We start from the raw sequence: 27,847 nt of genomic DNA, 5'->3' as shown, positions 1-27,847 counted from the left end.
TTCACTTAGTTTATTGTTTGTTTTGCCTAGATCATGTCTCTGTGTTACATAAACATAAAGTATTATTATAAGAAAGTGGGGCTGGAAAAATGGCTGAGCAGTTTGGAGTACATGCTGCTATCACAGAGGACTTAGTTCAATTCCAAGCACCTAAGACTAGAGGCATAAAACTATATTTAGCTCTAACTACAGGAAGATCTAACACTTCTGCTTTCTTTTTTCTTTTTTTCTTTTTTATGTCTTTTTTTCCCTCTTTCCCATATTAAATACCTAACTGGGACCATGCCACATACCAGTATGTGAATGCTTCCATTTTACCCAGGCATGAGTATGTCTAGTTGTAGGGTGCCATAGACACTTAGCAGAGAATTCCTTGGCATCCAAAGTTTAAAACTTTTAAAATAAAAAGAACATGATTTAAATGATTGTGTTGTATATGGGGATATAACTTCCCCCTTTTTATTTTATGAAGTTATTGTTTTAAAGTTCCACATACCTGTATCATGAGGAATATAAGAAACCCCAGCAATATGGGTAATATCAAATTGTCCCAAAAACATCTCAAATGCTTGACTGCAATAGCTAGTTCCATTATCTGTTTTAATCTGATTTGGAACACCAAGCACAAAACCCTGGGTTCAGTCTTCAGCTCTGGGAAAAAAAAAAGAACACAATGTGTTTACTATATGAAGTCAAACTCATCAGTCTGACAATTCACACTCATGTTCACAAAGTTTAGAGTGTATTTTCAGCTTGGTTTTCATGTGGATCCTTATCATGAGCCGTATAGGAATTTTCTGGATATGTCCACCATTTTACATGGCTTAACCACAATGGCCATTCAGAGCCTGCCACACCTGGGTATACAGCTCATTTATATACAGTCACCAAAACTAGATAATATTGATGAAGCCAAGAAGTGCAAGCTAACAGGAGCCTGATATAGTGGTCTCCTGAGAGGCTCAGCCAGAGAATGACAAATACAAAGGCAAATGCTAGCAGCAAACCATTGAACTGAGAAAAGGGTCCCCGTTGGAGGAATTAAAGAAAGAATTGAAGGTGCTGAAGGGGCTTGTAACCTATAAGAACAACAATAGCAATCAACCAGAGCTCCCAGGGACTAAACCACTACCCAAAGAGTACACATGGACAGACCCATGGCTCCAGCTGCATATGTAGAAGAGGATGGCCAATTGGGCACCAATAGGAGGAGAAGCCCTTGGTCCTGCCAAGACTGGACCCCCCAATACAGGGGAATGTCAGGGGGTGGAAAGGGGAGGTGGTTGGGGAGGGGGAACACCCTCATAGAAGAAGGGGAGGAGGATGGAATAGGGGGCTTATGGCCAGGAAACTGTGAAAAAGGATAACATTTGAAACATAAATAAAAATTATCGAATTTATCTACAACTCTTTAGCACTGAGATTACAAAATCACACCCTCACAGCTGGATTTTTATATGGCTTCTGAAGATCAGACCAAAGGCATTGTGTTTGCACTGAAAGCACTTTACTAATTGAACTCTCTCTTTAGTCCCAGTTAAAGTTTTGAAATCAAACATGGTGATTTGGAAAGAATGATACTGGCCCTATAGCACCAGGAAACCGTCTGTCTGATTGCTGTCTTGTGGGAATGAAGGCATTCGACCACACTAAATCTCCCTCAGAGCAAACTCATGGGTCCTGATAGTCCCAGCAACTCAGCTAAGCCTGCCACATAACAGCTCAGTCCGAGGATCAAGCACAGCATTATGTGAGTAAAGCAGATGAAATTTCACTACTGTTTTATTGGCAGATCAGGAAGATTCAAGGCTCTGCAGGGGAGGTTTCGTTGTACAAAAGCATAATGTTAAATCTGAGCTGAGATTGTCGTTTCTCTTGAGAAAAAATAAAAAACCTTCTCTTGACAAACACTGCAGATTATTCTCCTTGTTCTCCATAAAACGTTTGTCAAAGTGTACCAAAGTTGCGCTTGGACAAGACATATAAATCGAATAGCTCCACTTAATTGCAGTTAATATTTTCATACAAAGAATTTGAAAATTAATGAGAGGGTTTTCAATGTTTTTCCCATATCCCCCACTCAAATGATAAGAATGTGACATCCTAAATGTGGTGACAACTTTGATTTGTTCTTTTTACCATTGTCTTTGCTGGTTTTTTGTCACCTTGACACAAGCTAGAGTCATCTGAGAGGAAGGAAACTCAATTGAGAATCCCTCCATAGACCAGACTATAGGAAAGCCTGTATGGCATTTTCTTAATTAGTGTTTTCTGGAAGAGAGATCAACACTGTTTTCCACAGTGGATAATGACACCCTGTGACTGGTGGTCAGGAGTGCTATAAAAGGAAAACCGAGAGAATCATAAGGAGGAAGCCAATAATCAGCACCCCTCCATGTCCTTTGCATCAGCTTTTGCCTCTAGGTTCCTGCTCTGACTTCCTTAAATGAGGGACTACAAGCTATAAAGTGAAATAAACTTTTTCCTTCCCAAATTAATTTCAGCCATAGTATTTTATCCCAGCAGTAGAAATACCAACTAAGAAACAATTATCCATATATTAAAGTATTCTCTTGTGTACTCTAAGTGTACATAATTCATATTTTTGCCAATTATACCCTAATAAAGCAGGTAAACACAATTTATGAGTTGAGTGAGTTAAGTATTGATTGGCTAATGTTCTGTACAAATCCTACATCTGCAACAAATAACAGATATAAAGAACCTTATGGAAAGGATCAATGTATAATACAGCATGTCCAGCTCCATTGAGATAGAGGAAGAACCATTCACATGCACACACACTCCCTGAGATACAGAATGTGCACTGTTTTAAGTTCTGACTTCAGATTAATTCAAGCATCGCTTAGCACTTTCCATAAATGCCAGGTAATTTGAAGTAGTGTGTGATGGTAATGCTATAGACTGACATATATTTTTCTTGAAGGACCTATTTTCAAGTACTAAATTATCACAGTTTTCTGTAAAATCATTTTCAAGTATTTTAGCTTAAAATCATTTTTTTAAAAAGTAATACTATACCCAAAATTTCTAGATGAAAAACTTCAATAATAGTCTACTTTTCAAGGAACATAGCAATTAAGAGTAAAGGAGTTATATTTTATTGAAGTAGCAATTAATTTTTATTGCTTATTAATGACATTATCCATGGGTATTCAACTATTCAGGTTTGTCTCTGTCTAGAGAAAAGAAATCACAGAATTTCTGGCAAAGATCAACATTGTATCTCTCTCTCTCTCTCTCTCTCTCTCTCTCTCTCTCTCTCTCTCTCTCTCTCTGGGTGGGTGTGTGTGTGTGTGTGTGGGGGGGGGTGTGTGTGTGTCTTTGTGTCTGTGTGTCTGGGTGTCTGGGTGTATGTGACTTCTTAACTTTTTGTTTATAGTTGTGACATGATATATACAGATATATACATATATATATAAAATTTTGTTCTGTAAAATGTTTATATGAATATGTCTTCCTAACATTGTAATGCCTCTCCTACATATTTTAAAATAGCTTACTCATTTTTAATAACAGAAGTGTAGCCAAGTATGTACAAAAATGAGAAAACACATTCAGATACAAAAGAAAATGCAGGAAGACAATTTAAGGAAAAACTTTGAAAAGCAAAATCTAAGACAACAGTAGTGAAACCAGAAAGGAAAGGAGTAAGATATCCATAGCTTGGGTATTGAGGCTTAGGTTAGCATGGATCTGAAATACTAGCTGCAGTGGGTGGTTTCTCACAATTTATCTGAGTTATAACTAGCTGACAGCATAGTGTTTACTTCAACTAATGTCCTACACATTCACCAAGAAAAAATGGGAAAGAAAACTTGAAAGGCTTACAAAGTGTACTATACAGAATCAAGGCTAAAATACCTATCAAATGAAATATGAATATTTTCCATAGCTTTTAGGCATCTTAGTGTAAATTTAGTGTTCTACTTACCTGAACAGATAGCACCTGGAAGTACATGTCTTAATTTCATCTCTGATTTTTTTCAGAGAGTGTGCACTGCATTACAGAAAGAATGTTTTTTGTTCCTCATTGATCTGTCCATTTGTTGAGTGACTTTGTTCCTTTAGAAGAGTTGGTATGTTTTTAGATGAAACATGAAAACCTAAGAATTTGAGTCCTTAAACTTTATACAAGTCTAAAGTTCAATATAAATATTTAATAAAATTGTTCAAATAAAACATTTGTTCTATAAATGCCCACTGTGTACTTTGTTCATATGAATATAATTTTTAGGAAGGCAATTTAGTTTTTAATAACCAATGGCTTTCAACTATTACAGCTGACAAATATTTATAAAATTATGGATTTTAGCTGTGCTATGATTATACTTGGGAAACCAATATTTGTGTTATAATCTTTGCATATAAGTAAATATTGTATAAGTACACTTTTAGGAGCTAAGTTAAGACTTCTACAAATAGGTACATTGTTTTCTGAAGACAAATAAAATGGAATAACTTTTGCCTCTTCAATGTTGAAGTGGAAAAGACCATGGAGGAACAGTTCAGTCAGCTTGGCCATTTTTACCAAATATTATAATCTTGCTGGCTTATAGTTAAAAGAAGTGAATTCTCACAACTCTGAAGGCTTAGCATTCTAGATTAAAATCCAGAAAGACACAGTGACCTGCGAGTGACAGCTTCTTGCTTCATAGTTGACCATCGTTTTCTGTATATTCACATCTTTGATTGGCAAGACAAATACCTGAGAATTGTTCCATCAGACTACTTCCCTTACAACCTGAATCAGCTCTCACAAATATTAGCTGGCTATTACATTGCTGCCTTGAGGATCCTGATGTCAACATATGAGCAGGGAGTGAGTCAGTCCCAGCAAGAAGAAAACCAAAGAAAGAAGCTAATCGCAGTGTTAGTGCTTTGAAAGCATCATCTGGCATATACTTTCCTAATATACACCATTCAGGCCTTCACTATTCCATTAAAGTTTAACATGCAAGTGTTATTTAAATCATATAAAAACAACTTCTGCTTCAAATAACAACAACAGAAAAAAGATCTAAAGCTCAGAAAGCTTTTTCCATATAGAGCTGGGTTCAGTTTTATGTAGAATACTACTAGAGAGGGCAAGTTCTGAGCCAGGCAGAATATTTTGACAAGAGACATGAAGAACACCTGTGGGCATGATAAAACTGTTGATTCAAAATCTGACACATCAAAACTTTATGCAAAGATGTTCATTAAACCAGATTGGGGAGAACCATTTCCTACATGTCTAATTCCTAAGTTCTTAAATGATAACAGAATAGGAGAAAGAGATATAGCAACTTTCCATGATGCTAAAAAAGAAACAACAACAACAACAACAAAAAAAAACCCAAACTCTTTTTATGCACCTCTCTATAATAAGTGAAACTGTGTTCTGCTCACATGCTCTCTAAAACATTATGAACGATAATAAAAGTTCTATCACGAGGTGTATTAGTTACTTTTCTGGTGTTGTGGCAAAACAGTATAATCAAGGCAGTGTATAGAATGAAGAGCCTGTGTGACCTTAAGGTTTCAGAAGAATGAGAGTTCATCATGTCTAGAAAGGGCAGCAAAGGGCAGGAATGGAGACTGGAACAGGAAGCTGAGTCCTTACACTGCTTGTCCCCAGTGACTAACTTCCTCCAGCAAATCTGTCCACACCCACGCCTCTACAAACAACGCTATCAGTCAGGGACCATGAGTCCAAATGCTTGAGACTATGTGGGACAGGTATTGTTGAAATTACTACATTTGGTGAAACTGGAACACAGGAACTTATGGGAATGAATAATTTAAAAATCTATAATATTGCTCACTTACAAAACAAAGAGAATGTTATTGGGCAAGATTAGATGAGCTAACATAGAAAACCACATTGAACAAGTATACTTAGTCAGTTCCTCATATCATTGGTTATAAAACTACATTGATGTAGGTATCCAGGAAGAAAAATCACTCCAGGTAGGAAAGTGTAGAAAATGAAGCTAAAATTGTTGATTTGGTGCAAGGAGTAATGCTTTTTCTCTGTGTACTAGGATATAATCATTTCACTAGAAAATTTAAAGAAAAAAAGAAAAACACAAATGTGATTCACAAAATTGATATCCATGCAGGACTTGTATTCCAGAGAGAGAGAGAGAGAGAGAGAGAGAGAGAGAGAGAGAGATTACGATACAATTCCTATTAAACAGCACACTACTGCTTAATATTACTGCTTGAAACCTTGCTGGTGTCAAATTACTTTTGACAAAATAGTATCAGAAATTTTCAGTTTTGAGAAAACCACAGCCTGTGTTACAAATGGATATTCTGCAGATTGACTAGAATGCTTACAACTGAGGTAAATCCGAAAGGTTAATGATACAGTGTGAAGGGCATGTTTGACAAGCATCGTTAACTTATATATCAACTTGACTGGGTTAAGTCTTATCAAGATGGCTGAGTATGTCTGTTACAGTGTCTTCAGAAGATATTAACATTTGAATGAAAAAATATATATGTAGCTGGACATGGTGACTCATTTTGCTTATCCCAGCTACACAGGGCTCTGAAGCAAGAGGAGTACAGGTTCAAAGCCTACAGTGAGACTGGGCATCTTAGCCACCTCATGCTTCAGAACAACAAATAATAATATTAGTTAAAAAAAAAGGTTCAGTAGCACAGTGATCAAAAATTAGAGAAAGATAATTCATTCCCTTTCACAGCACAAGAGTATGCATGTTGTGCCCATTACTAGATTCGAAATCCTTCAGCCTTCAGAGTCTAGGACTTTCAGCAGCAATACCCCCGGCCCTAAATTCATAGCCCTTCAGCTTCAGTAATAGAACTTTACAATCAGCATGTCTGGTTCTTGGGCCTACAGATCCAAGTTGAATTCTATTTGCCTCTCTTTTACTCCAGTGTATAGTCAATATATTATGACTTCTTGTCCTAATTACCTTACCCAGTTTTCACAATAAACAGACTCTTATGTATCTGTATATACCACTGATTTTGTTTCCTTGCAGGTCTCTAACGGACACTCTGGCTATATTTCAGAATTTAAGGTTCCGAAGTGCCAAAGGAATATCATGGTCTTTAAATCTGGAAAGTAAGCTTTCTGAAATAGAAGTAGATATGGAGAGGAAGGAGAATGCTTAAGGTACATACAGCATGTATGGTTTTCTTTCTCTGTACTTGAACCACATTCTCCATAATTCTAGTTGTCTAAATCTGGTTTCAGTTAACTCTACCAATATGTTATCAAGGCAGTAGTGTTAAGAAATAGAACCTTTGGCACAGACACCTTTCTTGGGACACTGGGTCAGTAGTGTAGGAGTAGTGGGAGGATGTGTAGTTACAAAGTGAGGGGATTCCTTCTCTCTGTTCTACACATAAACACATATTATTTTATTCTGCTTTTCCTCCTACAAGGGCAGCAAATGACTCTCATCAGAAGCTGAGAAGATGCAGCCATCTAATTATGAACTATGAGCAAAGTTTACATTACTAAACAGACAAAGGTTTCATTGTCTTCATTTCTAAAATTTGCTCTCTCTTCTAACTTTTCTGAAACCGGGAGTAATTTTATTCCCTGCTTATGAATATTTGTTATGCCTACTACTTCATGAGTGGCATCTCTCTTTCAACCTTATGTTCAACTCACATGCAAGAACTAAATCATATTTAATCTTTATCTATCCTAGGACCTTTTATTTTTTTTAATGTTATCACTCTCTTTCTTATTTCTGTGGTGAGTCAAAATTACTTGTAGAAACAATTTATGCTTCATACTTTATTCCAAAAGAGCTACCATTGTTTCTTTAGGTGCTTAATGTATTTTACTCATTAAATTACTTAATGCGCATTTCTGACACGTGAATTGATAAATTATAAACATAGGTTAAGGGGACCCTGAAGATGGTCTTCAGGTAGTCTAATGCCAGGCAGTTCATTGCCAGCATATTTTAAACAGTACAATTTGGAAAGTTTCCTCATGTATAACAATTCTCAGTGCACAAAGAAGTGTAATTACATAAAAACTCAACTCAGGGTGCCTGATGTTTCTTTCAAGAAGATAGATTCTAGAGATAGGCTACCTGAACTAGCTTAAGGGCAAGAGAAGCTATCAGGCCTGGTCTAGGTTGTACAGATAGAGGTGGTGTAGAGGTCATTTGTATTGGTTCTGGTTGTGGAAACTTGGGGAAACCTCTGGCTATACAAATGATGTGGGGGTCGTTTAGACTGTTAAGTATCTCCAGTCTTGTTTGTAGGAGCTTGATTTAGCCTGTCTGAACAGATAACACCTATCAACTGGCTATTAGTCACTTCCAATCCCCAGCTCTCGGGATAGAAGAGCAGGCTTTTCATCTTTCCTATTGGAAAGACAATCCTGCATGCTTAACATTACTGGGTTCTCCAGAGATCTGAACCTTCATGCTGTGTTCCCAACAACAGATAAGAAAAAGAAGAGACACTATTTGGGGGTGAATAAAAAGCTAGACAGAAGAACTGGCTTTCGACCTCTGACTCTCTCAGCATCCATTTTCACACAATTCTTTCCTTTGTATGTACATCCACCATGCATCTGGCGATGGATAATACTCAAAACACTAACCAGGTCATATCATTCTTTTTTACAAAACCTTGATCCGGTAATGTGTCATTATATCAATTTAAACCCAAACTTCTAAGCACATCAAAAGATAAACCGTTATTAGCTTATATATTATTTTCCAGCTTTCTTGTATTTTTTCACAAAACTATTATATACTTTGCTTTTGAGCAATCTTTTTCCTATCATGATAATGAGGCAAACCCCATTGGTCCAAATCCTTTTTAAATCCCATTTTGACACCTTGAGCTAATTAATCAACACAGCATTAAATATTCTCACTGTCCTAGTTATCTTTTCTGTTGCTGTGATAAAATACTCTGGAAAAAAAAGCAACTTAAAGGATAAAAGGAATTATTTTGCTTTACCAGTTAAGGGTGCTGTCTATCATATGAAGGAAATCCTGAAAGATGATCCAGGCATCCAGTTATACTCCATTTCCACATTGGACACAATTCTACGTGTTTGTTGAATTAAAAATAATTTTAACTTCTTCAGTTCTTTATAAATTTTAGATATTAGTCCTCTGTCAGATATGATGTTGGTGAAGATCCTTTCCCAATCTTTAGGCTGTTGTTTTGTCTTATTGACAGTGACCTTTGCCTTACAGAAGCCTTGCAATTTCATAAGTCCCATTTATCAACTGTCTATCATACAGCCTGAGTGATTGGTGTTCTTGGCAGGAAGTTGTATCCTGTACTATATGCATTCAAAGGTATTTTTCCCACCTTCTCTTCTATGAGATTTAGTGTACACAGTTTTATGTTGGCATTCTTGATCCACTTGGACTTGAGTTTTGTGCAGGGTGATAAATATGAATCTATTTGGATTATTCTACATGTAGCTATCCAGTTATACCAGCACCATTTGTTGAAGATGATGAGTACATACTTGTACAACCACTTTGGAAATCAATTTGGCAGTTTCTCAGAAAACTGGGAATAGTTCTACCTCAAGACCCAGATATACTACTGGACATGTACTCCAAAGAAATTCTACTATCTCACAAAGACACTTGCTCAATTTTGTTCATAGCAGCTTTATTCTGGAAACAACCCAGATGTCCCTCAACTGAAGAAGAGATACAGAAAATGTAGTACATCTACACAATGGAATACTCCTTAGCTATTAAATAAAAGACATCATGAATTTTGTAGGCCAATGGATGGAACTAGAGAATATAATCCTGAGTGAGGTAACCCAGTGCCCAAAAGATGTTCATCATATGTACTCACCTACAAGTGGATATTAGCTATATATTAGCTATAAAACACAGGATGCCCATGCTACCCTCCACAGACCCAAACAAGCTAAACAAGAAAGAAGACTCAAGAAAGGATGCTTGAATATCACTCAGAAGAGGGACTAAGATAATGATAAGAAGCAAATGGAGGGAGGGAGCAGGCAGTGGGAGTGCAGATAAGGAGGGGAATATCAGAGTCAGGATCAGGTATGAATAGGGACAGGATAGATGGCCAGATGTCTATGATAATGAATGGAATTCTGCAACTGGTGCAGGAGGAGAGGTGGAGGTATTCACAGGACAAGACAAGGACCTGGGATAAGGGAAGCACCCAAGAATCAATTGGGGGTGTCCTTAGCTGTTACTCACTGCATTGCGTATATAGAACCTGAAGAGGCCACCTCCTGGAGCCAGGCAGGAACCCCAGTGGAGGAATAGGGAAACCAGCCCACCCACAAAACTTCCTACCCAAAATGTATCCTGTCTACAAGAAATGCAGGGATGGGGGATGGAGCAGAGACTTAGAGAGTGGCCAACCATTAACTGGCCCAAAATGAACCCATCCCATGGGCAAGCACCAATCCCTGACACTATTAATGATACTCTGTAACCCTTGCAGACCAGAATCCAGCATGGCTGTCCTCTGAGAGTCTCCACCTAGTAGCTGACTCAGATGGATGCAGACATTCACAGCCAAAGAGTAGATGGAGCTTGGGGGGTCTTATGGAAGAATAGGAGGAAGGATTGAGGGACCTGAAGGGGGTAGGTACTTCACAGGAAGACCAACATAGTTAACTCACCTGGACCATTGGGGTTCTCAGAGTCTCAACCACCAACCAAAAAACATACACAGGTATAGGCCTCCCTGTACATATGTAGCTGATGTGCAGCTAGGTCTTCATGTGGATCCTGAACAATTGGAATGGGGCTATCCCCAAAAGCTGTTGTCTGTCTGTGTGATGCGTTCTTCTAGCTGGGCTGCCTTGTCAGGTCTCAGTGGGAGAAGATTCACCTAGTCTCAAAGAGACTTGATGTGACAAGGTGGGGGTATAACCAAGAGGATGCCACCCACTCCAGGGAGAAGAAGAGGGAGAATGGACGGAAGGATTGTGGAAGGGAGTGACTGGGGATGGGGCAGTAAGCAGGATGTAAAGTGAATATATAAAATAAATAGTTTTAAAACTTGACATATTAAAAAATGTCCTAAAGTGAAATTTCCCAAGGAAGAAAAACTGAGGGAAGAAGCCCAGTTTCAGACAAGGTGTTGGGCATTCAAGTGAATTACTATTCTTTTCATTAATTTTAGAAATTGTCAGCAATGTTTAATATGAGACAGGAAAAAAAGTGAATTTTTAGTGGCAGAGGAACTTGTTACATTTCCTGACTGACACTAAACTACTTATTCCTTGTACCCAACCCTTCTCAAGGGCAATAAAGAAACATTCCCAAAACCAGTTGAAAGCGGTTTTATTTTCCCTTTGGAATAAATTGGTTTAAATCAGTATAAATTTTCAACATTTAATAAGCTGCAGACAAGCTTCCCCCTTGAGTTTCACCAGTACCACCATGTATGCAGGTTGGTCATGATGGCATTTTGTAATAACAGATACAACAGCAATTGAAGTCTAAGTGTTTGGGCATATGCCCACAGAGGTGACAGAAGAGGAAGAGGATGGTATGACATATCCTGATTGTCCACTCACACATAACCATCAGTGCTTGCTTGCTTTCAGCCTCTGGTAGACTATGACCAAGCAATCAGCATGGCCTAGAAAACCTTTATGAGAAATGAAAAGATATGAATGCCAGGTGTTTAAGTAAAAGCTTGAAGGTAGGCCCACAGATAGGTTCCAAACTGAGTGAAACCAAGGCAGCAATTGATAACACTACCCAAGACTAGTTACTCAGTCAATAAAGACTCTCCGAGAACACATCACTGCTATCTTCCAGACATTGAAGAGGATTTGCTAAGTGTGTACTAGAAGGGTATTAGCCTATGTGCTGTTTGCTCTCACTACAATGAAGCTCAGTCGGTCTAACATTGCTGTTGGGACATCAGAGTGGCAGTTAACAGAAAGTGGCAGGTTTTATAGTTCACTTTAATTTAAAAATATTTAGTATCAACTAAAATATATGTAGGGAATGAAATAAAGAATGAAATTTATTTTCTGTTTGGTTGGAGATTACATCTGCAAGAACATAATTTTATCATAACACATTAAACACAATTACAGCTAATTTAATGGTTTAATCAAGTAAAACAGAAAAATGGATTTTTTATTGAAATTATTAAGGCTTACAACAATGACCACTGAAAGAGAAACAAAGGCTGTATCTTTAGAAACATGAGAGAGAAAAAAAAACAGAAGTAGGCATTTTGAATGTTTCTTTTCAAGACTCCTGGAATTATACCAATCATCCCTGAATTATATTTAGTATGATAATGATATCCATCAAATAAAAAAGTAATTTTAAAAATAAAACTCTCAAATCTTTGGTTAACTTAGAGAGTCACAAAATGTAGTCCCCCAGTATAACCCATTCTTATGTGAGTATAGGCCACATGGTTAACAGGATTATTATGAATGACAGGTGAAATATATCACTCTTATTCTTACAATTTTTCCCTAATGCCTGCCCTCTTGCAGGTCCTCTTGGTTCACAACAGATACCTCCTCAGTCTTACCTTATTTAATATTTTGCATACTGTGTTTAAATAAAATTCTTCATAATCTGTAAAATTCAGCTTTCATTTGTTGCGTTGTTTTATAGAGAACTAGAATATCCAGGTACAGACAGACACTTTCACAAAATCACCAAACATGGTCCACACAAAAGGCAGCCTTCAAAAGGAAATCCTTGTACATCCAGGATTTGATTTTTAAATTGTAGCAGATACTTTATTACCATGTACAGGACTGTGGCATAGTTCAGTGGTAGAGTGCTGTCAGTCGTGGGCGCTACAAATATATCAGTATCCCAGAATTTCTCCTGTTTTGCCATATGGTTGTCTTCAGTAAGAAATTCTCAGGACTGGAAGAGCTTGAAGGGGCTCGAGACCCCATATGAACAACAATGCCAAGCAACCAGAGCTTCCAGGGACTAAGCCACTACCCAAAGACTATACATGGACTGACCCTGGACTCTGACCTCATAGGTAGCAATGAATATCCTAGTAAGAGCACCAGTGGAAGGGGAAGCCCTGGGTCCTGCTAAGACTGAACCCCCAGTGAATGTGATTGTTGGGGGGAGGGCGGTAATGGGGGGAGGGTGGGGAGGCGAACACCAATAGAGAAGGGGAGGAGGGTGTTGGCCTAGAAACCAGGAAAGGGAATAACAATCGAAATGTAAATAAGAAAGACTCAAGTTAATAAAGATAAAAAAAAAGAAAGTAATGTTTCAGCAAGCCCGAAAGAAGATAGACATACAAAGATAATTTCACCTCTAACAACAAAAATAACAGGAAGCAACAATCACTTTTCCTTGATATATCTTAACATCAATGGATTCAATTCCCCAATAAAAAGATATAAACTAACACACTGGATACATAAACAGGATCCAGCATTTTGCTGCATACAGGAAAAGCACGTCAGTGACAAAGACAGACACTATCCCATAGTAAAAGGCTGGGAAAATTTTTTCCAGCAAATGGTCCCAAGACACAAGCTGCAGTAGCCGTTCTAATATCAAATAAAATCGACTTTCAACTACAATTTAGCAACAAAGGTAAGGAAGAACATTCTCCTCAAAGGGAAAATCTACCAATATGAACTCTCAATCCTAAATATCTATGCTCCAAATGCAAGGGCACCAACATTCATAAAAGAAACTTTACTAAAGCTCAAAACACACATTGCACCTCACACAATAATAGTGGTAGATTTCAGCACCCCACTCCCATCAATGGACAGATCATGGAAACAGAAACTAAACAGAGACACAGTGAAACTAAAAGAAGTTATGAATCAAATGGAATTAACAGATATCTACAGAACATTTCATCCTAAAACAAAAGAATATACCTTCTTCTCAGCACCTCAATCTACCTTCTCCAAAATTAACGCCATATACCAGGTGGATGTGAGATCACCAGCACATATACAGCAGAGGACTGCCATGTCTGGGTTCAGTCAGAGTAGATGCACCTAACCCTCGAGAGACTGGAGGTTGCAGGGAGTGGAGAGGTCTGGTGGGGTGGGGGGTGAGGAAGTAGAGACACCCTAGTGGAGCAGGGGGTCAGGGATGGCAGGTGATGGGAAGGTTGTAGGGGAGCTGAGGAGCTATGGGATGTGGAACAGTCAGAGGCTGGTCTGGAGGGGGATAAAGTCTGAACTGTACAAACAAATTTTAAAAAATATATAAAAATCACATTGAATGTAGGGAACAAAAGTAGAATATGAAAAGCTGCAAAAGAAAAAAGAAAAACAGATTTAACAAAGTCTTTCATGTTCATTGTTTGCTTTTTCTTATGATCTCAGAGAAAGAATAACACTATTTTAGAGAGATTTGTGTGTAAAATCTTGGAGTTTATTTTGTTTTTTGGGGGTTGTTTGTTTCCTTGTTTGTTTTGTTTGTTTGATTGCTTAAATCACTGAGTGGCTGACCACATCAAGACAATGCATCAGGATTCTGTGTGACTCCATCTCTTCAAACTAACTGCCATGTTAATAGGCACAAGAGGTCAGGTGGGAGACAATTACTTCACCTCAAATCTCTATAATCTCAACATATTTCAAGTCATCTATTCCGCTTTACAAACGTTGTGTTGCGAGAGCAGGCACGCTGCCTTAACCTGGGGTGGGGCTTTTATGCGGTTTCTCGGGCTTGTATTCTGTTGCTTTGTGTTATAATTCAAAAAAAAACTTTTCAGGAATTTTACATAATCTTTCTAAGCAAAAATCTAACATCATTAGAGTATTTTCCTTTTTTCCCTACTAAAAGATTAATCCTGCATAGTGATTATTAATACACGAGGAAATTCCCCTCCCCACAACCTCTTCACTAAAGTTTTTGTGAGAAAATATATTCTAATTTAGACTTTCCTATACACGGACAATATTTCCAAACATTCTTTCTAAATATACGTTCTACTAAAACTAAGTTTGCTAATAAATTAACATTTTCTATGGTTTAATTTTGATACTGTAAAGATTTCATTTGTGTGTATTTGAAATTTTCAAGCCTGACATGCTATTTTAAAGTTTTATTAATCATTCTAAATTAAATGCCTTGTGGACAAGTTCAATTTATAATATAGGCCATTCTTTCTTAGAAAAACTTTCTTCATCATAAATTTGTGTCCCTTGCTCATTCAATTTTTTAAAAAGTAATTTTGTGTCTTTTGTTACTTAATGAGTTTTTTAAGGTACATAAGTATCTTAACATTTTATAAATAAAATTAAATTCAAAATACCGCTTAATTGGAATCTCATTAAATAGTTCCCCTGCTAGAGAGATGAAAGAATGATTTTAAAAACCTCCAATCATTGTTTTTGATGAGTGCCATTAAAAGAAACAGATTGAAACTGTTTTAAGATATGGAACCTTCCTTAAGTTAAAATGAGTAAACAAAAAAAGCACTCAGGAACAAAAAGATAACATCTACAGCTTTGCCTGAATCTTAAAATTATGCTTAGGGAGATGATTGCATAGTGACTGATAATGAGTTTTTATGTAATTTAAGTATATCTGTGATTATTTAAATGCACATCTTATGCTAAGACCACTACCAAAGAAAACAAAACATTTATAAGGTGGAAATGATATATATCATATATGACATATGTGTGTGAATCTTCTTTTGCATTAAAGCTATACATAGGTTTGTCGTTATTAACAGCCTAATCTTATTAACCTCACAGTTTAATTGTATTATTAGAGATATTCCTGCAATATATTAGTGGCAAATATTTTTGTTAGCAAACAAAAATGACCATTTTATCTCTCTTTCAGCTCATGTAAAAAGCTGAAAGAGAAAATCATATGTGGCAGAATAGTTTGTTTACTCATCTTTGTTCACATATTCAACTGTGAACCCTGGCTTTTGCTTATACTCCCATTGGACAGAGCCATGTGGACTCAGAACACATCCAAAAGTAGAATTCCATTGAAATACTGGGAATTCCCTACATCACTGAGAATCCACGCATAGATGAGAACTTTCAAACAAGCTATACCATCTTGCTTTCACAGGAAATTAGTTTTTGGCACAAGACACAAAAACAAAATGATTGAAATAACATGGCTACATAAAACATCCACTAATATATTGCAGGAAATACACTAAATGTTGAAGTGCAGGAAATCCCCATGATACTTCTTTTCAGTTGTGTACATGTATAAGGACGCAACTATAAGGCTTGGAGGATTAGTTTGGATTTGAACACGATACTTCACTGTGATAGGTGTTCATTCACCCAATAAATGATTACTCATCTCCTGCTCTATCCCAGCAGTTAGAATAGGTATTGTTACAGGAAAGAAAAAACAATAACCTTTCCCAGTCCAAAGGCATATAGGGAGCAGAACGCTTGAATGCAGTCAGTTCTTTTCAACAGTTCACAATAAACTTCACAAGCTCAGCAGCTATGCAAGCTCTGCGTGGAGAAAACATATATTACTTTCCTGAAATTTGTATTCCATCTTCAGGCAAGATAGAAAAACAGTAAAATTATGGGGATATGAGAAGAAAAAAAGAGCCTACATCCTGCTGAATCTTCTACTGTCAAGGTTGCCTACAAAGATGCAATGTTTACGATTTAAAATAGCAATGAAAACATCAAATAATTCTAAGGTCGAATTGAATATGCTCTAAAGTGTGAACATTCTCCTTCCCCAAGCAATTTCTGGGAATCTCAACAAGATAACTAACTTTTGTTCGGAGTGCAGATATTCGATCTTCTTATATCACAGAGATCAAGAAGTCTGCCTTATCAATTATAATTCTGTCATCCTATGATCTCACGTGAACTTTTCACCAGCTCTTTGAGGGCAATTCACCAAAATCCTATAGAGAGATAAATGTAAAGACAGAGAAATGAGATTCTGTCTGAGAGTTACATCTCTCTTTTTTTTATTGTTTTTTTTTTCAATTTACATTTCAAATGTCATTCCCTTTCCCGGTTTCCCAGACATAAGTCCCCTATCTCCTCCCCTTTCCCTTCTTCTATAAAGGTGTTCCCCTCCCCATCTATCCCCCTTCCCACCCCCCGACATTCCCCTACACTGGGGCATCCAGTCTTAGCAGGACCAAGGGCTTCTCCATCCACTGGTATCCAACAAGATCATCCTCTGCTGGAGCCATGGGTCAGTCCATGTATAGTCTTTGAGTAGTAGTTTAATCCCTGGGAGCTCTGGTTAGTTGACATTGTTGTTCTTATGGGGTTGCAAGCTCCTTCAGGTTTTTCAATCCTTTTTCTAATTCCTCCAACGGTGGTCCTGTTCTCAGTTCAATGGTTTGCTGCTAGCATTAGCCTCTGTATTTGACAGCTCTGACAGAGCATTCAGGACAGCTATATCCGACTCCTGTCAGCAGCATGCATTTCTTGACTTCATCAGTATTATCCAGTTTTGGCATATATATATATATATATATATATATATATATATATATATGTGTGTGTGTATATATATATATATATATATGTATGTATACACACACACACACACACACACACACACACACACACACACACATGCTATATTCCCAGGTAGGGCAGGCTCTGCTCCAAACTTTGTCTCCCCTCCTATGAGTATTTTTGTTCCCCCTTTTAAGGAGTGAAGCATCCACACTTTGGTCATCCTTCTTGAGCGTCATGTGGTTTGTGGATTCTATCTTGGGTAATTCAAGCTTTTGGACTAATATCCACTTATCAGTGAGTGCATACCATACATGTCTTTTTGTGATTAGGTTACCTGACTCAGGATGATATTTTCTAGTTCCATCCATTTGTCTATGAATTTCACAAAGTCATTATTTTTGATAGCTGAGTAGTACTCCATTGTGTAGATATACTACATTTTCTGTATCCATTCCTCTGTTGAAGGGCATCTGGGTTCTTTCTAACTTCTGGCTATTATAAATAGGGCTGCTATGAATATAGTGAAACATATGTCTTTGTTGTACGTTGGAACATATTTTGGGTATATGCCCAGGAGAGGTATAGCTGTGTCCTCAGGTAGTGCAATGTCCAATTTTCTGAGGAACCTCCAGACTGATTGCTAGAGTAGCTGTACAAGTTTGTAACCCTGCCAACAATGGAGGAGTGTTCCTCTTTCTCCACATCCTTACCAGCATCTGCTGTCACCTGAGTTTTTGATCTTAGCCATTCTGACTGGTGTGAGGTGGAATCTCAGGGTTGTTTTGATTTGCATTTCCCTGATGACTAAGGATGTTGAACATTTCTTTAGGTACTTCTCAGATATTCGATATTCCTCAGCTGAGAATTCTTTGTTTAGCTCTGAACCCCATTTTTAATAGGGTTATTTGTCTCCCTGCAGTCTAACTTCTTGAGTTCTTTGTATATTTTGGATATAAGCCCTCTATCAGATGTAGAATTGGTAAAGATTTTTGCCCAATCTGTTGGTTGCCATTTTGTCCTAACCACAGTGTCCTTTGCCTTACAGAAGTTTAGCAGTTTTATGAGGTCCCATTTGTTGATTCTTGATCTTAGAGCATAAGCCATTGGTGTTTTGTTCAGGAAATTTTCCAATTTAATACATATACTTTAATCTAAACTTTAAATATAAAGTTTAAATATAAAAGAATATTGAAGGGACGGAGAAGTGAGAAATGGCTCAGTGGTTAAGAGCACTGGCTGCTCTTCCAGAAGTCCTGAGTTCAATTCCTAGCAACCACATAGTGAATCACAACCATGCCCAAGAAAATAGAGGGAACAAAGGTATATTTCATTGCTGGTTCCAGATTGGCCTTGGGCTGGTGTGCGAGTATGACCACTCAGGAGTACAAAAGAGTTTGTTTAATTCTCAGCAGCAATTATCATGGCAGGAAGCATGACAACCTCCAAGCAAGCATAGCACGGGAAGAGATAAGAGTTCTACATCTTGTTCTGCAGAGAAACAGAAGACTGTTTTCCATGCAACTAGGAAGAAGGTTTCTCAAAGCACACCCCAAGAGTGACACACTTCCACCAACAAGACCTTGCCTCCACTCTCTGAGCCAAGCATATTCAAATCACCATACTAACTACATATCTAATAGAAGGTTCATAGCCAAAATATATAAGGAAGTTTTAAAAAACTTGGACATCAAAAAATAAAAACAAAAAACCACAAAAATCAATTTAAAAATTGGGTAGAGATCTAACAGAGAATTCTCAAAAGAGGAAAGATGACTGAGAAATACTGAAAGAAATGTTCAACATCTTTGGCTATCAGGGAAATGCAAATCAAAACTGTCACAATTCCATCTTACCCCTGTCAGAATGACTAACATCAATCAAAAGAGTGACAAGTTCATACGATGAGGAAGTGGAGTAATGAGAACACTCCTCCATTGCTGGTGGGAATGCAAACTTATACAGTCACTATGGAAATCAGTGTGGCAGTTCCTCAGAAAAGGAGAATCAGTCTACTTCAAGACCCAGCTATACCAATCCTGTCCATATACCCAAAGATGCTCTATCCTACCACAAGGATACTGGATCAATCATGTTTGTTGCAACGTTATTCATAACAGTGGGGAATTGAAAATGACCTAGCTGTTATTCTTCAACAGATGAGCAGATATAAAAAATGTGGCATGTTCACACAAGAGAGTATTTCTCAGATGCTAAAAAATGAAATCATAATATTCACAGGTAAATGAATAGAACTAGAAAACATCACAAAATACGGTTATCAGTTGGAGTCATTCTTATAAAAAGAATAATGGAAATCTTATATGCATTTATATAGGGTTGCTTATTATTGATGAGACAAATGAAATAGTATTACAATTTTCTCTATTTCACATGACCAGATAATACTATCAGAGATGAAAAAAATTTTCAGGATAATGATGTATATTAATTGTTAATAGAAATCTTTAATCATATTATTTTTAAATATAAATAATGGTAGATTATTTTAATATATTTATGTTATAATGAAGTAAGTAAAATAGGAAGTAGAAATCTAAACAATATTGAACATCCATCTGACTTCAGTCATAATCACTATAAAGGCGAATAGAAAGGATGATGGACAGTAATTAAGTTATGGATGGATTCTAAGTTAATTGTATGCATAAAAAATGTCCTAAAAATTAATTTGGAATCATTTTTTTACTTAGCTTGATTTGTTTTCCTTTATTCTTTCTTTCCTTCCCTTTATCCATTCTTCCCCCTACTATCTTCCTTGTCCTCTTTCTCCCCTCCTTCTCTTCTTCCCTCCTATTATTTCTCTTTTATTTTTTCTCTTTTATAGAATTTTTTGACCAATGATATCATGTGTTTATATGTATATATTGTATAAAAACACAATCAACCTAATTAAAATATTGCATCATTAATTTACAAAAAAATTTTCCCTAGTGTTCATGAGATCGAGACTCTTCCTTATTTTTTCTTCTATTAGTTTGAGTGTATCTGGTTTGATGTGGAGGTCCTTGATCCACTTGGACTTAAGCTCTGGCATCTTTTTATTTTTGCTTATCCTTGTTCAAATCTATGTTAAAAAAATCAAACATGACCCGCGGATCCCGGCCCGCAGCAGCTCTCTGCTCCCAAACCCCGTGGGAGAGAGACCTCACCGCCTGGTCAGGTGGGCACTCCTGAGGCTGCAGAGCGGAGGAGACCACCAACACTGCCAACCAATGCCCACATCCCTGGCCCAAGAGGAAACTGTATAAGGCCTCTGGGTTCCTGTAGGGGAGGGCCCAGGAGCGGCAGGACCCCTGCGCCTGAGACACCGCCGGAACCTGAAGGAAACAGACTGGATAAACAGTTCTCTGCACCCAAATCCCTTGGGAGGGAGAGCTAAACCTACAGAGAGGTAGACACGCCTGGGAAACCAGAATAGGCTGCACTCTGCACACATCCAGACGCCAGAGGAAAACACCAAACACCATCTGGAACCCTGGTGCACGGAGGATCCCAGAAAGAGCGGCGCAGATCTTCCCGATTGCTGCCGCCGCGGAGAGGACTTAGGCAGTACCCCACGAGCAAACTTGAGCCTCGGGACCACAGGTAAGACCAACTTTTCTGCTGCAAGTGACCTGCCTGGTGAACTCAAGACACAGGCCCACAGGAACAGCTGAAGACCTGTAGAGAGGAAAAACTACACGCCCGAAAGCAGAACACTCTGTCCCCATAACTGGCTGAAAGAAAACAGGAAAACAGGTCTACAGCACTCCTGAAACACAGGCTTATAGGACAGTCTAGCCACTGTCAGAAATAGCAGAACAAAGTAACACTAGATATAATCTGATGACGAGAGGCGAGCGCAGGAACCCAAGCAACAGAAACCAAGACTATATGGCATCATCGGAGCCCAATTCACCCACCAAAATAAACATGGAATATCCAAACACACCAGAAAAGCAAGATCTAGTTTCAAAATCATATTTGATCATGATGCTGGAGGACTTCAAGAAAGACGTGAAGAACTCCCTTAGAGAAACACAGGAAAACATTAATAAACAAGTAGAAGCCTACAGAGAGGAATCGCAAAAATCGCTGAAAGAATTCCAGGAAAACAAAATCAAACAGTTGAAGGAATTAAAAACGGAAATAGAAGCAATCAAGAAAGAACACATGGAAACAACCCTGGAAATAGAAAACCAAAAGAAGAGACAAGGAGCTGTAGATACAAGCTTCACCTACAGAATACAAGAGATGGAAGAGAGAATCTTGGGAGCAGAAGATTCCATAGAAATCATTGACTCAACTGTCAAAGATAATGTAAAGAAGAAAAAGCTACTCGTCCAAAACATACAGGAAATCCAGGACTCAATGAGAAGATCAAACCTAAGGATAATAGGTATAGAAGAGAGTGAAGACTCCCAGCTCAAAGGACCAGTAAATATCTTCAACAAAATCATAGAAGAAAACTTCCCTAACCTAAAAAAAGAGATACCCATAGGCATACAAGAAGCCTACAGAACTCCAAATAGATTGGACCAGAAAAGAAACACCTCCCGTCACATAATTGTCAAAACACCAAACGCACAAAATAAAGAAAGAATATTAAAAGCAGTAAGGGAAAAAGGTCAAGTAACATATAAAGGCAGACCTATCAGAATCACACCAGATTTTCGCCAGAAACTATGAAGGCCAGAAGATCCTGGACTGATGTCATACAGACCCTAAGAGAACACAAATGCCAGCCCAGGTTACTGTATCCTGCAAAACTCTCAATTAACATAGATGGAGAAACCAAGATATTCCATGACAAAACCAAATTTACACAGTATCTTTCTACAAATCCAGCACTACAAAGGATAATAAAGGGTAAAGCCCAACAAAAGGAGGCAAGCTATACCCTAGAAGAAGCAAGAAACTAATCATCTTGGCAACAAAACAAAGAGAAGAAAAGCACACAAACGTAACCTCACATCCAAACATGAATATAACAGGAAGCAATAATCACTATTCCTTAATATCTCTCAATATCAATGGCCTCAACTCCCCAATAAAAAGACATAGATTAACAAACTGGATACGCAACGAGGACCCTGCATTCTGCTGCCTACAGGAAACACACCTCAGAGACAAAGACAGACACTACCTCAGAGTGAAAGGCTGGAAAACAACGTTCCAAGCAAATGGTCAGAAGAAGCAAGCTGGAGTAGCCATTCTAATATCAAATAAAATCAATTTCCAACTAAAAGTCATCAAAAAAGATAAGGAAGGACACTTCATATTCATCAAAGGAAAAATCCACCCAGATGAACTCTCAATCCTAAATATCTATGCCCCAAATATAAGGGCAACTACATACGTAAAAGAAACCTTACTAAAGCTCAAAACACACATTGCACCTCACACAATAATAGTGGGAGATTTCAACACCCCACTCTCATCAATGGACAGATCATGGAAACAGAAATTAAACAGAGACGTAGACAAACTAAGAGAAGTAATGAGCCAAATGGACGTAACAGATATTTATAGAACATTCTATCCTAAAGCAAAAGGATATACCTTCTTCTCAGCTCCTCGTGGTACTTTCTCCAAAATTGGCCATATAGTTGGTCAAAATACGGGCCTCAACAGGTACAGAAAGTTAGAAATAATCCCATGCGTGCTATCAGACCACCACGGCCTAAAACTGGTCTTCAATAACAATAAGGGAAGAATGCCCACATATACGTGGAAATTGAACAATGCTCTACTCAATGATAACCTAGTCAAGGAAGAAATAAAGAAAGAAATTAAAAACTTTTTAGAATTTAATGAAAATGAAGGTACAACATACTCAAACTTATGGGACACAATGAAAGCTGTACTAAGAGGAAAACTCATAGCTCTGAGTGCCTGCAGAAAGAAACAGGAAAGAGCATATGTCAGCAGCTTGACAGCACACCTAAAAGCTCTAGAGCAAAAAGAAGCAAATACACCCAGGAGGAGTAGAAGGCAGGAAATAATCAAACTCAGAGCTGAAATCAAACAAGTAGAAACAAAAAGGACCATAGAAAGAATCAACAGAACCAAAAATTGGTTCTTTGAGAAAATCAAAAAGATAGATAAACCCTTAGCCAGACTAACGAGAGGACACAGAGAGTGTGTCCAAATTAACAAAATCATTAATGAAAAGGGAGAGATAACTACAGATTCAGAGGAAATTCAAAAAATCATCAGATCTTACTATAAAAGCCTATATTCAACAAAACTTGAAAATCTGCAGGAAATGGACAATTTCCTAGACAAATATCAGGTACCGAAGTTAAATCAGGAACAGATAAACCAGTCAAACAACCCCATAACTCCTAAGGAAATAGAAGCAGTCATTAAAGGTCTCCCAACCAAAAAGAGCCCAGGCCCAGACAGGTTTAGTGAAGAATTCTATCAGACCTTCATAGAAGACCTCATACCACTATTATCCAAACTATTCCACAAAATTGAAACAGATGGATCACTCCCGAATTCCTTCTTTGAACCCACAATTACTCTTATACCTAAACCACACAAAGACACAACAAAGAAAGAGAACTTCAGACCAATTTCCCTTATGAATATCGACGCAAAAATACTCAATAAAATTCTGGCAAACCGAATCCAAGAGCACATCAAAACAATCATCCACCATGATCAAGTAGGCTTCATCCCAGGCATGCAGGGATGGTTTAACATACGGAAAACCATCAACGTGATCCATTATATAAACAAACTGAAAGAACAGAACCACATGATCATTTCATTAGATGCTGAGAAAGCATTTGACAAAATTCAACACCCCTTCATGATAAAAGTCCTGGAAAGAATAGGAATTCAAGGCCCATACCTAAACATAGTAAAAGCCATATACAGCAAACCAGTTGCTAACATTAAACTAAATGGAGAGAAACTTGAAGCAATCCCACTAAAATCAGGGACTAGACAAGGCTGCCCACTCTCTCCCTACTTATTCAATATAGTTCTTGAAGTTCTAGCCAGAGCAATCAGACAACAAAAGGAGGTCAAGGGGATACAGATAGGAAAAGAAGAAGTCAAAATATCACTATTTGCAGATGATATGATAGTTTATTTAAGTGATCCCAAAAGTTCCACCAGAGAACTACTAAAGCTGATAAACAACTTCAGCAAAGTGGCTGGGTATAAAATTAACTCAAATAAATCAGTTGCCTTCCTCTACACAAAAAAGAAACAAGCCGAGAAAGAAATTAGGGAAACGACACCCTTCATAATAGACCCAAATAATATAAAGTACCTCGGTGTGACTTTAACCAAGCAAATAAAAGATGTGTACAATAAGAACTTCAAGACACTGAAGAAAGAAATTGAAGAAGACCTCAGAAGATGGAAAGATCTCTCATGCTCATGGATTGGCAGGATTAATATAGTAAAAATGGCCATTTTACCAAAAGCGATCTACAGATTCAATGCAATCTCCATCAAAATACCAATCCAATTCTTCAAAGAGTTAGACAGAACATTTTGCAAATTTATCTGGAATAACAAAAACCCAGGATAGCTAAAACTATCCTCAACAATAAAAGGACTTCAGGGGGAATCACAATCCCTGAACTCAAGCAGTATTACAGAGCAATAGTGATAAAAACTGCATGGTATTGGTACAGAGACAAACAGATAGACCAATGGAATAGAATTGAAGACCCAGAAATGAACCCACACACCTATGGTCACTTGATTTTTGACAAAGGAGTCAAAACCATCCAGTGGAAAAAAGATAGCATTTTCAGCAAATGGTGCTGGCTCAACTGGAGGTCAACATGTAGAAGAATGCAGATTGATCCATGCTTATCACCCTGTACAAAGCTTAAGTCCAAGTGGGTCAAGGACCTCCACATCAAACCTGATACACTCAAACTAATAGAAGAAAAACTAGGGAAGCATCTGGAACACATGGGCACTGGAAAAAAATTCCTGAACAAAACACCAATGGCTTATGCTCTAAGATCAAGAATCGACAAATGGGATCTCATAAAACTGCAAAGCTTCTGTAAGGCAAAGGACACTGTGGTTAGGACAAAACGGCAACCAACAGATTGGGAAAAGATCTTTACCAATCCTATAACAGATAGAGGCCTTATATCCAAAATATACAAAGAACTCAAGAAGTTATACCGCAGGGAGACAAATAACCCTATTAAAAAATGGGGTTCAGAGCTAAACAAAGAATTCACAGCTGAGGAATGCCGAATGGCTGAGAAACACCTAAAGAAATGTTCAACATCTTTAGTCATAAGGGAAATGCAAATCAAAACAACCCTGAGATTTCACCTCACACCAGTGAGAATGGCTAAGATCAAAAACTCAGGTGACAGCAGATGCTGGCGAGGATGCGGAGAAAGAGGAACACTCCTCCATTGTTGGTGGGATTGCAAACTGGTACAACCATTCTGGAAATCAGTCTGGAGGTTCCTCAGAAAATTGGACATTGAACTGCCTGAGGATCCAGCTATACCTCTCTTGGGCATATACCCAAAAGATGCCCCAACATATAAAAAAGACATGTGCTCCACTATGTTCATCGCAGCCTTATTTATAATAGCCAGAAGCTGGAAAGAACCCAGATGCCCTTCAACAGAGGAATGGATACAGAAAATGTGGTACATCTACACAATGGAATATTACTCAGCTATCAAAAACAATGGCTTTATGAAATTCGTAGGCAAATGGTTGGAACTGGAAAATATCATCCTGAGTGAGATAACCCAATCACAGAAAGACATACATGGTATGCACTCACTAATAAGTGGCTATTAGCCCAAATGCTTGAATAACCCAAATGCCTAGAACAAATGAAACTCAAGACGGATGATCAAAATGTGAATGCTTCACTCCTTCTCTAAAAGGGGAACAAGAATACCCTTGGCAGGGAAGAGAGAGGCAAAGATTAAAACAGAGACTGAAGGAACACCCATTCAGAGCCTGCCCCACATGTGGCCCATAAATATACAGCCACCCAATTAGACAAGATGGATGAAGCAAAGAAGTGCAGACCGACAGGAGCCGGATGTAGATCACTCCTGAGAGACAGAGCCAGAATACAGCAAATACAGAGGCGAATGCCAGGAGCAAACCACTGAACTGAGAATAGGACCCCCGTTGAAGGAATCAGAGAAAGAACTGGAAGAGCTTGAAGGGGCTCGAGACCCCATATGTACAACAATGCCAAGCAACCAGAGCTTCTAGGGACTAAGCCACTACCTAAAGACTATACATGGACTGACCCTGGACTCTGACCTCATAGGTAGCAATGAATATCCTAGTAAGAGCACCAGTGGAAGGGGAAGCCCTGGGTCCTGCTAAGACTGAACCCCCAGTGAACTAGACTTTTGGGGGGAGGGCGGCAATGGGGGGAGGGTTGGAAGGGGAACACCCATAAGGAAGGGGAGGGGGGAGGGGGATGTTTGCCCAGAAACCAAAGAATTATTATTAAGTATTAAATAAATTTTAAAAAACAATCAAACATGTCCTTAAATAAGTTGTAAACTTGCTTTCATATTGGTTTGCCCTTCAACTCTTTTTCTAAGTAAGGGTCTCTGAAAATACATAGGTTTTGTTAATTAATGTTTTAAGTTTAAATTACTGTGCTTAAGAGGTCTACAAACAAAAGCAAAAAAAGAAAAAAAGAAAAAAAAAGAAAAGGAAAGAAAGGAAAGGAAAGGAAAGGAAAGAAAAAACTTCTAATTGGTCAGCCACACTTGCCCAAGGAAGGATACATCCCTGAAATGTTGGCGGCTGTTGTTCATGTAAGATAACATGCCAGGTATTTCACTTCTGTAAACAATCTTGTTTGTTCCAACTGTCCAGGGTGAGCTTGATCACATCCAGGCAGGAAGTATATTAGGATGTATGCTTGCCCCTGATTGGATGAAGTTGGGAAGTATGTAGCTTTATGGGTTTTGTCTTTATGAGCAAATTACATTATGACAAATGCAATTCATGGCCATACTCTGGGAATCCTGAGAATGGACACAGCCAATGTCCACTGTACTGGCCAGCACTGAATAAAGCTTGATTCAAAATTGGCTCAAAATTTTTGGTATTGGTCTTACTCTCACGCTGTGGGATTAACAGTGTGGTAGTATAAGATTGTGCCTCTGTGAATGCCAGCAGCAAACCACTGAACTGAGAACAGGACCCCCGTTGAAGGAATCAGAGAAAGAACTGGAAAGCTCGAAGGGGCTCGAGACCCCATATGTACAACAATGCCAAGCAACCAGAGCTTCCAGGGACTAAGCCACTACCTAAAGACTATACATGGACTGACCCTGGACTCTGACCTCATAGGTAGCAATGAATATCCTAGTAAGATCACCAGTGGAAGGGGAAGTCCTCGGTCCTGCTAAGACTGAACCCCCAGTGAAC

At 38.1% G+C, this 27,847-nt stretch overlaps 1 long non-coding RNA gene across 1 annotated transcript; it reads right to left on the bottom strand.

Moving 5' to 3' along the window:
• Positions 1-493: 493 nt before the first annotated feature.
• Positions 494-27,336, bottom strand: LOC148005275 (uncharacterized). Its single transcript, XR_015623486.1, has 4 exons — positions 27,199-27,336; positions 16,723-16,857; positions 16,346-16,447; positions 494-651 (listed from the first exon to the last, which is right to left on the bottom strand). It is a non-coding gene; the product is annotated as an uncharacterized LOC148005275 (long non-coding RNA).
• Between the last annotated feature and the right edge of the window lie 511 nt (positions 27,337-27,847).

The sequence above is a fragment of the Rattus norvegicus genome, chromosome 6 (genome assembly GCF_021556685.1).
Source record: "Rattus norvegicus strain SHRSP/BbbUtx chromosome 6, alternate assembly SHRSP_T2T, whole genome shotgun sequence".
Taxonomy (NCBI): domain Eukaryota; kingdom Metazoa; phylum Chordata; class Mammalia; order Rodentia; family Muridae; genus Rattus; species Rattus norvegicus.
Note: the sequence above shows the minus strand (reverse complement) of the source record. Positions and strands in the feature narration are given on the sequence as shown.